We start from the raw sequence: 12,072 nt of genomic DNA on the forward strand, positions 1-12,072 counted from the left end.
TCTGCAATATAGTCGGTTACACTTCGTAAAAAATTAACAAAATGGGCCGACTTGCGAAATGCTGCGGTACTCAGAAAGTTCTTTATTTGTTGCTTTAATTGTAGGCTACATTGCTGAATATTGATTCTTTGAAGTCTCGGGAGCTCTTCAAGTTTATTGTTGACTCCGCTAAGAACTGTTGACAACTGCAGAATAAGCATTTGTTTAAACGGGCATATAATAATACGTATTTAATAGAAAATGTAAGGTTCAAGGTGAATAAGCTCATATCACTGTATTAGAGGGGCCTAGAGGGGTTAAGCGATGATTTTTTAAATTCCTGTAAGACTGTAAGATATTATTAGAAAGCCAAAATATTAATCTGCATAAAGACAAAAAAAATCATATAATCATGGTAATTTATAATCATGTTGAACAGGCATGAATGGTGAGATTATGTTGTGAGAGGAACGAATTTCAACTCATTTTGGACCGTCGAGTGCCTTTCTTTATCTGCGTCAGTGAGTATGACAATACTTGATGGTTAGTTTCTAATCACAAGGGAATAATAAGCTCTGTTTTTTTATTAATTCGATTAAATCAACGGCTACGGTTTTGCAGATGATGAAACTGTGGTTTAATTATGTCTCTTTTACCATTTTTAATATATAAATCCTAAAGTGGACTTGTCTTCTATCAGTTGTTATTCCATGAGAACGAGAGAAGGGGATATGACCTGTACAATACGTATAAATATTGCAAGGAGTATTATATTGTAATGGTAAACACATTTCCATCATTTATTGCTCTCTTGCCAAAACGCATAATATCAGACATAACTGACCTCTAGCGGTGCGAGTGAAATATTGCATGCCGGTGATGAATGGTCCAACGGTCAAAAGTCCCATGACACTGAATACTTTTTCTCTCTTGCGCGCGATCCTGCAACATCCACTACTCAGGAAACAAAGATTTGTCTGTCCTATTCCAAAGAAAAGAGAAGTATTTTGAGCATAAATAAAACGGTGAAAGAAGTAGGCTATTTCAGAAGACTCATGTTCGGCGCAAGCTAAACACATATCCAAACACATTTTACCACAATGTAGCTCTCAGGGAGCGATTATATTTTTCGTGTTGACGAGACCTTAAATTTCACCATCATCTGTCTCTACGTATATATTTAATTCAGTTAAAAAACAGTTCATAGCAGTTAGATCTTAAAACCCGATATCTGGTATCTGTTTATTATGTTTTAACAAGCAACCCTGTCTCTAGCCATTGTATTTTCATTTCTTCCCCGTAATCAGTGACACTGAAATTAACCCAGTGAATTTATTTTAGAGAGATGTAACCTAAGTTCTACATATGACATGTAAGTTAGCAAACAAAAATCTATTCAGGGTCATTTTTCTGTCAGAATTCCCCAGAAAAATTAAAGACGTTAGAAATAACTGTTTAATTAAAAATCTCATCTAAATGACACCACGTTTCGTTACATGTTACTGAAATACTGATCTGTCTCCAAATACCGTTTACAAACCGTGTCTTAATCTACATAGTTCCGTGGGGTGAAAATTTATGTTGATAACAAAATAATAAACACAAGCTATAACAGAGGCCAAGTAGAACTCCTCAAATCTGAGGATGCAAAAGAGGTAGGCTATTGAAAATAGTAATTTTCAACACATTTGATAACGTGGGCTATTATTACGAGTAACCATCTATTTTTCTCCATCATGCATTTTCCCACATTGATTCGATATGAGAATCAAGATTGGATCTAAGCTATTCTTAGTGGCCTACTTCTCTGTTTTAGGAAGGGGTAGAATGAGGAGTGAAGCAGTGTCACAGACAGTTCTTCTCTGTTGTATCAAAAGAGCCCATCTCGAAGAGTGAAACCGTGATTATGGCGTGTGAGGATTTGGTAGCGGGGATTCAAAAGCAGCTATCACCCAGTAGGCTATCAAACGTCCCGAGAGCTGGTTAATATATGTGCGTATTTGGACCCCAGCTTACATCTGTCTGCTTTAAGCTTTATTACTTAAGAATCATTTTGGCGGGGGAGAGTGGGAGGGGGTTCTGTAGATGGAATGAGTGACTAATAACTAAAGCCGACAGCGTGCGCAAACACGCGCATTCGCGCACATAGAAACAGTTCTTTGAGTAACAACGAAGTCAAAATGTGACAATCTGTTGCCGGCGTTCGGATGTAAGTCTCAATAAATCTGAAGCTTCACCCCCACCCTTTCCATCCTCCTTCCAGACACAGAAACACGTACACACAGACGAGCACGTTAAAAAAATGCACCACCTAATACCACCACTGACTAGCCTACCCAGCTGAACAATTTCCCGCAGTGTCAGAGCGATGTTAAATAGTGCTGTGGAATCTCCAGGTAAAGCAGTAGTGTCTCTGCGCACGTTATGCTGTCCTTGTACTTTCTCCTGGGTTTTTTTCTTTTTACCGCCCATACAAGCTACCGCCCATGCAACAATATTGTGTTGCAGCCCAGATATGTATGAAAAAGAGATGAAGAAATAAATTGTGTGATTCATATTTAACCTCCATCAGCAACATGGCCAACCACTAAATACTCACACTCAGCTCTGAACTACAAATGCACTGAAACGTGGCTATAGGTCAACAATTCTTGATAGTCCAAAAGAACACAAATGTAAAGAATGTTACAAAAAGAAGCAAATGTATTCAAGATATCTCTACCACACACAATTAAGACAAGAGTCTCAAATCACTACTCATACATTTGTAACCATGGCACATAACAGACCAACCTATAGCAATCTTGAATACATTCTCACCATTGAGAGTCAAAAAGTTCTGTAACTGTTAAAATGTAATTTTGTAAGGAGCCAAATAATGCATGAACGCTACACACATCTGATGGTTCTGATTCGGCATAAAAAGGCGAGACTTCCGCACAAACAACATTGTTTGCGACCTCGTCTTTTTCTGGCCCTTTGGCCTTTTTTGTGTTTTTGTTGTTGTGTTTTGTTTTTTGCTCGGTGGCGCCGTAGCCTCGTCAATCCATCATTGCTTGAGCTGTCTAAAGGTGGATAAGTTACGGGCGTCACAGTGCCTCACACAGGACCTGAGCCTGCTCCATATCAGCACACTACAATGACTATTGTTCCTGCACCCAACAGGACGCGGCTGTGCGGAACTTCCTACGGCTGATACGTAGGCAGAGGAGGGGGGTGGAGGTGGGGTGGCAAAGGGAGGGGGGAGAGAGCAGATCGCATTGTTCCAGGTGGAACTCTGTGCTGTACATGGGTCCCATGAGGGGACAAGTACAAATACATACACACAGACACACACACAAACACACACACATACATGCACACAGCCTTAATATAGACATTGCCGGAACAGGCCCAGTCTCACAGTCTGTGAGAGCTTTTATATAGTACACAAATAAAACCACACAAACAGAGACCCACACACAGGCAAACATCACCACAACAAAATCACACACGCCACATTGTGTGTGGTGCTCTTGTAGGCCATTTTATGACATGTCTGTGTTTTAGATATTTACCATATATAATTATATTCACTTACAGGTCGTTTTCAGGGGAGTTTTGTTTGTTTGTTTGTTTTTTTTGGTTGCAGTTGAAGTGTCTGATATCTTGCTCTCCGATGACACGAAGAGTTGTCGTGGTGAATGGGAAAAAAGATGACTTTAATCATATCTCTCAAAAGAATTTCTCTTTTGCCCAGATTCTTTTCCTTTTACCTGTAATGGGGGGTAATTTAAAGCTTCCCACAGAGTGTGAGAGGCTTTTGACTAGTAAAACACACTGGCATTACTCTCGAAAGGCTCTCTGACCTGTAAAACACAAGGGGGACAGATTGTGAGGTGTCATATAAACATTAGTTTTGTTGGGGTGCAGAATCTGCAGTTAAGCTACTCAAGAAAAAAAAGTACAGTTTTAGTCACTGGTTTTCTACTTTTGCAGCCGTCCACATGAACCTATCTATTTTTTATCTTTTTCAGGGCAGAGAAACATACTACATGCTGCATTGCGTATGTCTGGTCGCATGAGACTTGCTCAGCATGGATGTCCCTTCTTTAGTCACTGTTGAGCATCTTGATTAGTTGAGATGAATCTGTTGGTATGACAACACTGACCAGTTAGATGTATCATTGTAGAAGAATGAAGGCGAGAGGGAAAGAGAGGAGTGAAGACAGACTTTATGGACACTCAAATGATTCAAACCAATCTAAAAATGGATTTTGTCAAAAACCACCCACTGAAAACACTCTCAAAGGATGTGATATGGGGGAAATACACAGCACAGATGAACACATTTGCAATTGCAGACCAGACCAGAAATAGTCCCATCACTGATTCACTCCAACACAAACGACAAAATATTTAGCACCAAGACAATTGGCATTGCTCTATTACACAGCCATGAGTGGGACTGGGTTATATTTAGAGCTATGTATGACAGATCATGTTAAAACGGCAATTTTGGTAACAACACCTGGAAATATTTCATTTTTGATATGAATTTAGAACTTAGGTGAATAATTGGATGAATAAAAGCTGAAATGGCCACTCAGTCTGTATGTCTGTAGGGTAAGACAGTCCCAAACTGACAAACAGGGGGGAAAAAAAGGGAAGAAACACTCAGTTATGACAACTGCTTTTAATGTAGCCTTTTGGAGGCCAGGCTAGTTGACTGCACTTGTACTGGAATATAATATTCAATATATTGTTGATATGATTAAAATATTAACAAGACTATTCATATGTGTATAAACTTCGATAACCAATGAATCATTTGAAATGTACAAAGTCTTTTTAATGAGCACATTTACTACTGGTAATCTAATCAAGTAGCTAACCAAATCAAGTGACCTAACTTTACCCTGTATCCTAATATTTTTCTTGCCAGCTTGGCTTGATCTTTTTTTCTCCAAAGGCACATTAATATAGTAACACTGTCAAAACGAACAACTTGTATTTGTCAAATTCATGACCAAGTCTCTTACAGCAGACAAAAATGGTACGGTCTACAAAGAATGGATTTAACTCTAGGATATCTATGCCTCTTCAATATTCATTTTTTTTTTATTATTATTATTGACCTTTGCAGGAGATTTCCTGGCCTAGTAAGTGATATTACACTATGCGTGACATCATGTGAATGACTCAGAAATTTATATCTTAAAACATGGGGAAGCGTTCACAACCAATGCAGTCTTCACTCAGACTTCAGCGACATGTTGTAATTTGATGGAAAGAAGGGTAATGCATACACAGATTTTTAAAAAAAAGCGCCATAATCAACTTACAGAACTCTAATATGGAACAGTGGAATTGGGCGCAATGGGAAAAAAAAAAACCCTACAGCTATGTCCATTGTTCATTGTCAGACCTTCTAAGTCAGAGGGTTAAGCTAAAGCCACAGCAGTTCAGTGGTAATTCCGACTTTCCATCACTGGTCTTGTGACTGCAGTTGTTTACCATCCAAGGCATCGCTCACCTTATTCATCAGCGAGGGTGTGTTCTCAGGGCTCCACTGTAAAACAGCCTGGGTCAAGGCTAGCGTTTGTGTTACAGCTTTTCCCCCTCAATGCATTATGAACTGGGCTGCATTTAGGAGGGAGCTTGTATTTATTGTTAAGCACACTGGACTGTTGCGCTATTGGAGGCCAGGGGCTTGTGGAGTGAGGTTGTATTTCTACAGGGGCAGAGGCAGGGGACTGAGGTTGTGGTTTTATGGGGGTGAGTTCAGTAGAGTGAGGTTGTGTTTTAGTGGGGGCAGGTACCGTCAAAGCCCTGAATGTCTGGTTGCTGTCAGAGAGAGCTAGCAGTGGTCCAGCCATGTCTGAAAGAGCCCTTTGTGAACTGCTCTGTTTTCACAGGAAATGACTGACCTCTCTTCTCCTGTGGGGAATATGAAGCTGTGATCACCTAATCAAACTCCGCACACACACACACACACACACACATACACATACAGACACACAGTGTTAGGAGGGCAGTTGCCCTAGCAGCCATGGTGGTTTAGTCAAACACAGGCACACAATGACTCGTTTATGTACCCCCCCCCCCCACACACACACACACCCCCACCCTATGTCCCACTCTCATAAATCTAGCCATGGCGACAGGCTGTTGTTTTAGTGACATAGTAGATAGGTATGCAGTCTTAATTTAAACATCAGGAAACACTGGTGAGGGGATAAACACACACACACACACACACATACTTTTTTCTCTCTTACACAGTCTCTCCCCCTCTCTCCCTCCCTCTCCTTAAACAGAGTGAAAAGTAAGGCACCTTCTTATCCTCTACTAGGGATTAACAGTGGCACACAGATCCACACCCAGGGATTAACACAATGTCAATCCAGACAGACAGAAGAAAAAGAGGGATGTGGAGAGAGAAAAGACAGAACGGGACAGAGAAAGAGAGGGAGAGGGAGGGAGAGAGAGAGAGAGAAAAGACAGACTGAGAGAGAGAGGGCTCTTAAGGACAGGCCAGGATGGAAAGGAGGGTCCTTTCATAGATGAGTGAGAAGAGAAGTAAAAAGAGAGAAAGGGACTGGGATTGATGGAGGTTTTTTAGGAGGAAAGGAGGGATAATATTATTAAGAGCTGCAACACAGGTTATAAAGCCATACATTACAGAAAATACATGGATGGAATCTTTCCTCAGTTCTGTCACTCACACACACACACACACACACACACACACACACACACACATCCACACACACATATATCGACAAATATCAGTGAAAAACCTTTGTTACATGTCTTAGTGTTAGCCTTGACCCCTGATAAACAGTGTGTGTAAATCCACTATCTGTCAGATAAATAAGAGAACAATATATCTCTTCAGGAGCCCACGTGTGAGGAAAAGTGTTGTGTAAGTGAACACTCTTGAAAGGAGGTTGAGGAAGGTCCCTCTTTTAGTAAATACGTGGGGTGATGCAGAGCTGTGGACTCTCTCTGAGTGTGTTCTGTATCAAATAGGGGTTATAGCTTTCACAGCTGCATTCATTCCAAAGAGCAGTGTCCGGAGTACGAGTTTCTCAGATCTAACGCAAACATGTGCCTGGAACGCCACGGCATTCAGCTGCAGAGGGCTGTTATTCCATTAAAAACATGAAAGAATAGAGCATGGAATGGACATAGAAGAGAAAAGAAGAAATATCAGATGGTAAGAAAAGGGGAAGGGAGGAAACAGTGCAAAAAAAGGAGAAAAGAGAGAGGGAGACAACACTAAAGAGAAACAGAAAGAGAGGTTGCACCAAGTCCTTTGGGTGCCCTCAGGGCATTGTGCAATATTGATAGAACGGATGGAGGACCTTGCAGATACATAATGCACCTGAGTCTCCAATCTCAGAGATTTCTCTGTCTTTCTCTCACTCTCTCGTTCTCTCTCTCTCTCTCTCTCTCTCTTTCTCTCACTCTCTTGTTCTCTCTCTCTCTCTCTCTCTCTCTCTCGCTCTCTCACGTGCTCTCTCTACAAACACATGCAAACTCATGCATATTTGCCACATATGTGCCAATTTGCAGAAAGACATGTAGAAAAACACTCTGGAATGTAGAGAAGTCCCAAAATGTCACCACATCAACACTACACAGGGCAAACTAACAATCACACTCACAGTGGCACAAGCTACTGCATTGTATACTGGCTTGTTGCATGAGTCCAATGCAAAACACAATCTTTAAAGCTTATTTTTTTGCTGCCATGACATGTTTGGTGCCCCTAACGTGCCATAGGAACATATAGGTTCACTGCACACATTTAATTTAAAATTATATGTAAGTTGTAACCAGGCTTTACATCTCATATCAGAGTAAAGTTTAAGTGCACATACACAGAGCAATAACACAGTCACAATGCTCCCACTGTAACGGAAGATTTATTAGAGACTCTTTAAGTGACGATGTTGTTGTCTGTAAAATAATGACTTGTGAACACACCAGATGACAACCATTAAAGCACTCACACCTGTTTGTATGGCTATTCTCTCTCTGAATGCAAAAGAGCTGGATCTTGTCAACTTGGCAATACGTTTGTCACAGCAGTGGAGGGGGACTAATGTCACCGATTAACACTAGCGATGCATTCATTAGCTCGTAAACATAACGAGCCTCGGTTTGAGGAGGTGGAGGGGGGTTGCTCTGGTGCCCAGGGGAGGGCTGGCATGGCTGTGGCGCTCTAGGCGGCTGAGCTGGCAGAGCGAGCACTCTGACTCAACCTCATCCACCTGCAGCTCCACCGCCCCAAGAACATGACTCATCCAGCGGGACCTGCTTCTGTCTCTGACTCTCTCTCACACTTGACTCGCCTCAAAAAGCACATTCAGCCACGCTAGGACACATTCACTGCCTCACGGTGCCCTCCCTTTCTCTCCCTCCACGAATGGAGGACATAGTATGGAGACACAAGGACCAGCTGATGGACAGGTATAGGGGTGTGTGTCACGGTGTACCATAAAGGAAGTGTTTTCTTGCTGTTAATAGTCTGTGGTCTGTTGTCTGTGCCACGAGGACAGCACACATGCCCTGTGCCCCCCAGAGAACAAACAGAAGTTCTTGTCTCTAATTTGTTTGTCACGCCCGTCAAACAGTCTAAGCATTCCCACATTTAGAATGTTAATTTATTCACATTCATATGATGAAGCATTTTAACTCCCACCTCTAAAATGGTCGAAATTAGTGTGAAACTGCAAGTGTGATGACATTTCATGACTCTCACCTCCTTTGCTATGGTGCTTAATAATAGAATACAAACAGCTGGTATTGTGATGCTCTGAGAGAAACGGGCAGGCCTGGAGGCATCTGGTAGCCATTGACTGAAGGCCTGAGACTGGGAGAAAGAGGGAGAGAAAGAGAGTTTCTCTGGGTCATAGCTAAAGGTCACGCTGGTCACTTTTCACTGCGGAGATTACAGAGGAGACCTCCATTGAAAGACTGCTGATGGCTGCCAGAAGGCTGATGGGGTTATACACTGAAGACTGAAAAAGTGAGACAGTACAAAGGAATAATACCAAACACTGAGAAAGTGAGATGGCTCAAAAGAATAATATAAAAATAAACCTGAAAAGGTAAGAAAACTCAAAGAACTAACACAAAAAGTGATCCAGAATAAAGGAGTAATACAAATTGCTGAAAAAAAAATTATGTAGCATGAAAGAATAACACAAAAAATGACAGGAAAAAATGTTACAGCACAAAGGAATAATATGAAATCTTTAAGAGTGAGACAGTTCAAGAGGACAGTGTAACACTAAAAAAAAAATAGAGAAATGCTGTACTAATTTTTTTCCCCTTGGTGTTTAAAAATGCAAGTCAGTGACCTATGAGTCAACACGTCAATCAATTTTAATTTGCACAGAAGAGCAGGTACTTGTCAATAGAAATATATGTGTCTTTATCTGTATAAAGGCCATGTAGAATGTGACAAATTAAAGCAAAACAAAATAGAGAATGTGACTGAAGTTTCATGTGGTTGGAACATTCTGGAACGAGTCCAGGACCACGACTTTGAATATCTATCCTTCCATTACCGGGGTCTCTCCTAAGCCTTTAAGTATGATAGCTGTGGTTAAAACAGTGACTAACAGTCAGTTAAGGCAAATAACATGTGTGAGAAGAGGATAATGCAGCTTGAATGTGGTCGTCGTGCAACTGACGCCTTGCGTTCGTTTGCTGTGAACAGAGCCTGTCAACGGCAGCGATGTCATGGCACTTAAAGCTGCTCTTAATCCCCACTGTTATTTACACATTTAATACAGCAGCGCAGTGGCAGCAAAGGATGATGATGATGATGACGATGATGATGATGATGATGATTTGCGATTAAATGATTTCATCAGTGTATTAGTGGATTAAGAGTTGCGTGGAAATAGATTACTTTAACATTGCTGTTTTTGGGACAGTGATTGGCAGTGTTCCAGAGCACAGCAATGGAGATATGAACTCTATATGTTATGACAGATAAAGCCTGGTGTCTACTGCGGCGCTACTAAGCTTACACGCTACCGCCACCTGTTGGACAAAAGTGGAATGAATTGTTTTTGAACATACGACAATCAGTTTGCTTCTGTGGTCATCACTGGTGCTGCTGACCTAAATGTCAAAGCTGAATGCATTACAGAGCAAACATCTCAAAGGTAATGCTTTTCTCTCTGAGATAACATGCACATAAAGGCCTTTTAATTTGCCCGTATCACTGAACTAATTTAGAACTGAGTCATAATGGGAGGAGTGCTATCTTGAAGCAATCAGGTCTTCAGTACTCTGTCAATGACAATCTTAGACATATGACTGGGTGTCATGACATTGCTTATCTTCCTCACAGGGAAAGGTTTAATTGCATGAGCATATTGAGATGAGTTTCTAAGTTTTCTGATAACATCCAAGCTGTGCTGTTTGGAATTTTGCTCTAGAGAGATGAAAGGATGGTGAAAAGACAAATAAGAAGAGAAATCTCAAAGACAACAAACATACAAAAACAACATGGGAGAGACACACACACAAAAAAAAGATATAAAGAAAGAAAAGACACCAATGCAAAGTGGCTGCAAGTTCATTAATTAGAATTTCAAATTGGACAAACTCAAGATGACAGCAGCGTGCCTGTCAAATCAGATCATGGTTCTGTGCCAAGTAGAGAGGCGTTCAGCCCTGCCAGCCAAACGCCGTTTTCCCGATAAGTGTGCGCGCGCGCGGACCGAGCTCTGTTCATCTCCTCTCATTACGGCCCTCTGCCCAGAAACGCCCACTCCAGCTCCAAATGAGAAGTGACAATTAAAACATCCTGCTCAGACAGAAGGAGGCTGTTGGGGCATAGGGCACCATAGGAGAAGGATAGAGAGAGAGAGAGAGAAAGGGAGGGAGAGCAAGGACTGTCCCATAGGCATCCTAAGGCAAGACACCAGGGAGTTAAGACAGGGAGATGATACCCTCAGGCACTGCACCAGTGGGTAAGGCATTATAAGACATGTTCCTATAGGGTTGTTGAGAGAGAGAGAGAGAGAGAGAGAGAGAGACAGACAGACAGAGAGAGAGAGAGAGTTAGCCAGCTGCTGGGCAGCTGGAAGTGGGGGAGCTGAAGCCAAACTGTGTTGTCCTCCTGAGTGTGAGCCAGGGAGCTTGTGCCCTGCCTTCAGGACACTTACATTTAGGCAAAGAGCCAGCAAGACAGACAGGAGAGAAAGCAAAGATAGAAGAAAAGAGAGAGACGGAAAGGCAGACAGAGACACTCAACCCTCAAAAGTCCTTAAAGCAAAGAAATGAATGTTTATGCTGCTTTTCAAAAAAAAAAATAAGCATCAAAGTAGAAGGAATGCTAAATTCTGCTAAACATACAAGAAATCCACTAAGTCTAGCTATGATAGGTATGAATGTAAAAGCCTTTTTCTAGGTCCAGGGCCATTTGTGTCTTTTTTTTAAGGTATATACGGGGGAGAAACTCTTCCCTTTTTCAATAACACGCTCCAGTGCTCCTGATAGGAGGCAACTGTTTGTTAGCATGCCGCACCTTGCATCATAAACACAGAATATCCATTTGTTTCTCAAGATTTCTTTCTTTCTTTCTTCTTCTTTTTTTTTCTATAGCTACAGGAGGGTTGAGATCCTGAATGCCCGCAGCCAACACAGCGCCAAGCGTTTGCAGCTTAAATCCAATCCATTATGCTGATGAGTTTGAATCAGGTCCAGTGCCAACGGTGCCTTCACACTCAGGATCTTGGCAGTCGGTGCCATCACCTGTGTGGGGCTGAGTGATGCTCCGTCACCCGGTTAAAACTCGTCTCAATCCAAGTTCACTGACACCCTGCCACCACCGTGTCGATACAAACCACAGTGCCACTGTTCTGTGGAACTTTTCTATAGTGTCTCAGGCCGTTTCATCTGGCATTTTAGGTGTGGCATGGCCTTTTTGTGTGTGTGTGTGTGTGTGTGTGTGTGCAGAGACAATGGTGGGAGGATGAAAGCATAGATTAATTCAGTCTAATGAAAGTAGGCCAGGTAGTGATGATGAATGTGTGTGTGGGGCCTAAGAGAAACAGTGGCAGAAGGAGTGTGTGTGAGATT

This window comes from Chanos chanos, chromosome 1 (assembly GCF_902362185.1).
Source record: "Chanos chanos chromosome 1, fChaCha1.1, whole genome shotgun sequence".
NCBI classification, from domain to species: Eukaryota; Metazoa; Chordata; class Actinopteri; order Gonorynchiformes; family Chanidae; genus Chanos; species Chanos chanos.